The sequence below is a fragment of the Arachis hypogaea genome, chromosome 20 (genome assembly GCF_003086295.3).
Source record: "Arachis hypogaea cultivar Tifrunner chromosome 20, arahy.Tifrunner.gnm2.J5K5, whole genome shotgun sequence".
Lineage (NCBI taxonomy): Eukaryota > Viridiplantae > Streptophyta > Magnoliopsida > Fabales > Fabaceae > Arachis > Arachis hypogaea.
In genome coordinates, this window is record NC_092055.1 from 34,669,905 (window position 1) to 34,674,351 (window position 4,447).

The 4,447-nt window shown below is 35.1% G+C and overlaps 1 non-coding gene across 1 annotated transcript; it reads right to left on the reverse strand.

Annotated features, from left to right (window-relative positions):
• Nucleotides 1-4,062: 4,062 nt before the first annotated feature.
• On the reverse strand, nt 4,063-4,170 carry LOC112788518 (small nucleolar RNA R71). The gene has a single exon (XR_003195878.1). It is a non-coding gene; the product is annotated as a small nucleolar RNA R71 (small nucleolar RNA).
• Nucleotides 4,171-4,447: the final 277 nt, after the last annotated feature.

Below are 4,447 nucleotides of genomic sequence, written 5' to 3' on the forward strand. Positions count from 1 at the left end.
TTAAGGGATGTTTTCATTAGTTTTTATGTTAAATTCACATTTCTGGACTTTACTATGAGTTTGTATGTTTTTCTGTGATTTCAGGTATTTTCTGACTGAAATTGAGGAACTTGAGCAAAAATCAGATTCAGAGGTTGAAGAAGGACTGCTGATGTTGTTGGATTCTGACCTCCCTGCACTCAAAATGGATTTTCTGGAGCTACAGAACTCGAAACAGCGCGCTTCCAATTGCGTTAAAAAGTAGACATCCAGGGCTTTCCAGCAATATATAATAGTCTATACTTTGCCCAAGTTTAGATGACGCAAACTGGGATTGAACGCCAGTTTTCTGCCCAATTCTGGCGTCCAGCGCCAGAAACAAGTTGCAAAGTGGAGTTCAACGCCCAAAATGGCACCAAAACTGGCGTTCAACTCCAGGAATGACCTCTACACGTGTAACACTCAAGCTCAGCCCAAGCACACATCAAGTGGACCCCGGAAGTGGATTTATGCATCAATTACTTACTTTTGTAAACCCTAGTAGCTAGTTTATTATAAATAGAACTTTTTATCATTGTATTCATAGTCTTGGTTACTCCGGTTCCCCTCTGGGGCCGAGACCAATGAACTCCATTATCACTTATGTATTTTCAACGGTAGAGTTTCTACACTCCATAGATTAAGGTGTGGAGCTCTGCTGTTCCTCAAAGATTAATGCAAAGTACTACTGTTTTCTATTCAATTCATCTTATTTCGCTTCTAAGATATTCATTCGCACTTCAACCTGAATGTGATGAATGTGACAATCATCATCATTCCCTATGAACACGTGCCTGACAACCACTTCCGTTCTACCTTAGATTGAATGAGTATCTCTTGGATCTCTTAATCAGAATCTTCGTGGTGTAAGCTAGAATGATGGCGGCATTCAAGAGAATCCGAAAAGTCTAAACCTTGTCTGTGGTATTCCGAGTAGGATTCAATGATTGAATGACTGTGACGAGCTTCAAACTCGCGATTGCTGGGCGTAGTGACAGACGCAAAAGGATAGTAAATCCTATTCCAGCATGATCGAGAACCGACAGATGAATAGCCGTGCCGTGACAGGGTGCGTTGACCATGTTCACTGAGAGGATAGGATGTAACCATTGACAAGGGTGATGCCTCCAGACGATTAGCCGTGCCGTGACAGGGCATTTGGATCATTTTCCCGAGAGAAGACCGAAAGTAGCCATTGACAATGGTGATGCATTACATAAAGCCAGCCATGGAAAGGAGTAAGACTGATTGGATGAAGATAGCAGGAAAGCAGAGGTTCAGAGGAACGAAAGCATCTCTATTCGCTTATCTGAAATTCTCACCAATGATTTACATAAGTATTTCTATCCCTATTTTATTAATTACTTTCGAAAACCCCATTATTATTTTATATCCGCCTGACTGAGATTTACAAGGTGACCATAGCTTGCTTCATACCAACAATCTCCGTGGGATTCGACCCTTACTCATGTAAGGTATTACTTGGACGACCCAGTGCACTTGCTGGTTAGTTGTGCGAAGTTGTGAACCATGGTATTGGCATCATGTTTTTGGCGCCATTACCAGGGAAAGAAAGATCGATGAATTTTACATAATCAAAGTGTAATCACAATTTCTGCGCACCAAGTTTTTGGCGCCGTTGCCGGGGATTGTTCGAGTTTGGACAACTGACGGTTCATCTTGTTGCTCAGATTGGGTAACTTTCTTTTCGTTTTCTTTTCAAAAATTTTTTCAAAAATCTTTCAAAAATTTCTCCTTTGTTTTCGAAAAAAAAAATGTTTTCAAAAATATATTTTTCTTCAGAATTTTTAAGAATGAATTCTAGTGTTTTATGAAGCATGTTGAAGCCTGGCTAGCTGTAAAGCCACGTCTCAATTCTTTTGGACTCAAGAGAAGAGCTTCTTTATCTTTCTTAGCAAATTGGCTGCTGGATGTAATTTACATACTAAAGCTTGGTTGGCTATTCAGCCATGCCTGACCCTTTGATTGGAGCTTTAGAATAAGAATGCTAGATTCCTGGAATTCATATTAAAAATTTTGGAATCCTTATTTTTCTTTTTCAAAATGATTTTCGAAAAACTAAAAAGAAAATACAAAAAAAAAAAAAATCATAAAATCATAAAAATAAAAAAAAATTTTTTGTTTCTTGTTTGAGTCTTGAGTCATGTTATAAGTTTGGTGTCAATTGCATGTACATCTTGCATTTTTTCGAAACTAATCATGCATTCATAGTGTTCTTCATGATCTTCAAGTTGTTCTTGGTAAGTCTTCTTGTTTGATCTTTGCATTTGCATGTTTTGCGTATTTTCTTGTTTTTCATATGCATTCTTGAATTCTTAGTGCCTAAGCATCAAAGAATTCTAAGTTTGGTGTCTTGCATGTTTTCCTTGCATTAAAAGTTTTCAAAAATATGTTCTTGATGTTCATCATGATCTTCATAATGTTCTTGGTGTTCATCTTGACATTCATAGCATTCTTGCATGCATTCATTGTTTTGATTCATAACTTTCATGCATTGCATCATTTTTCTTGTTTTTCTCTCTCATCATAAAAATTCAAAAATCAAAAAAAAAATCTTTCCCTTTTTCTCTCTTAAAATTTCGAAAATTAGATTTGACTTTTTCAAAAATTTTTAAAAATCTAGTTGTTTTTATGAGTCAAATCAAATTTTCAATTTAAAAATCTCATCTTTTTCAAAATCTTTTTCAAAAATTAAATCTTTTTCATTTTTCTTAGTTATTTTCGAAAATAATAAAAATGTTTTTCAAAAATATTTTTCTTATCTTTATCACATAATTTTCGAAAATAACATCACCAATTAATGTTTTGATTCAAAAATTTCAAGTTTGTTACTTACTTGTTAAGAAAGATTCAAACTTTAAGTTCTAGAATCATATCTTGTGATTTCTTGTGAATCAAGTCATTAATTGTGAATTTAAAAATAAAATCTTTTTCAAAAACTAATTTCAATCATATCTTTTCAAAAATATCTTCTTATCTTATCTTTTTCAAAAATTTGATTTCAAAATATCTTTTCTAACTTCCTATCTTCTTATTTTTTCAAAATTAATTTTCAAAATTTGTTTCAACTAACTAACTAACTTTTTGTTTGTTTCCTATCTTTTTCAAAACTACCTAACTAACTCACTCTCTCTAATTTTCGAAAATATCTTCCCCTTTTTCAAAATTTCTTTTTAATTAACTAATTATTTCAATTTCTAAATCTTAATTTTTGAAAATTACTAACATTTTTCAAAAACTATTTTCGAAAATTACTAACTCTTTTTCAAAAATTATTTTCGAAAATCCTCTCCCTCTCTCATCTTATTCTATTTATTTATTCATCTACTAACATCTCTTCCTCACATCACTCACCAAATTCGAACCCCCCTCTTCTATCTGTGTTCGAATTTTTTCTTCTTCTTCTCTTCTTCTACTAACAATAAGGAACCTCTTTACTGTGACATAGAGGATTCCTCTTCTTTTCTTTTTCTCTTCTCTTTCTTATGAGCAGGGACAAAGAAAAAGGCATTCTTGTTGAAGCTGATCCAGAACCTAAAAGGACTCTGAAGAGGAAACTAAGAGAAGCTAAATTACAACAATCCAGAGAAAACCTTATTGAAAATTTCGAACAAGTAAAGGAGATGGCAGCCGAACCCAACAACAATAATGCAAGGAGAATGCTTGGTGACTTTACTGCACCTAATTCCAATTTACATGGAAGAAGCATCTCCATTCCTGCCATTGGAGCAAACAACTTTGAGCTGAAACCTCAATTAGTTTCTCTGATGCAGCAGAACTGCAAGTTTCATGGACTTCCATCTGAAGATCCTTTTCAGTTCTTAACTGAATTCTTGCAGATATGTGATACTGTTAAGACTAATGGAGTAGATCCTGAAGTCTACAGGCTCATACTTTTCCCTTTTTGCTGTAAGAGGCAGAGCTGGAGTATGGTTGGACTCTCAACTTAAGGATAGCCTGAACTCTTGGGATAAGCTGGTCAAGGCTTTCCTAGCCAAGTTATTTCCTCCTCAAAAGCTGAGCAAGCTTAGAGTGGATGTTCAAACCTTCAGACAGAAAGAAGGTGAATCCCTCTATGAAGCTTGGGAGAGATACAAAGGACTAACCAAAAAGTGTCCTTCTGACATGCTTTCAGAATGGACCATCCTGGATATATTCTATGATGGTCTGTCTGAGTTATCTAAGATGTCATTGGATACCTCTGCAGGTGGATCCATTCACCTAAAGAAAATGCCTGCAGAAGCTCAAGAACTCATTGACCTGGTTGCAAATAACCAGTTCATGTACACTTCTGAAAGGAATCCTGTGAATAATGGGACGCCTATGAAGAAGGGAGTTCTTGAGATTGATACTCTGAATGCCATATTGGCTTAGAATAAAATATTGACTCAGCAAGTCAATATGATCT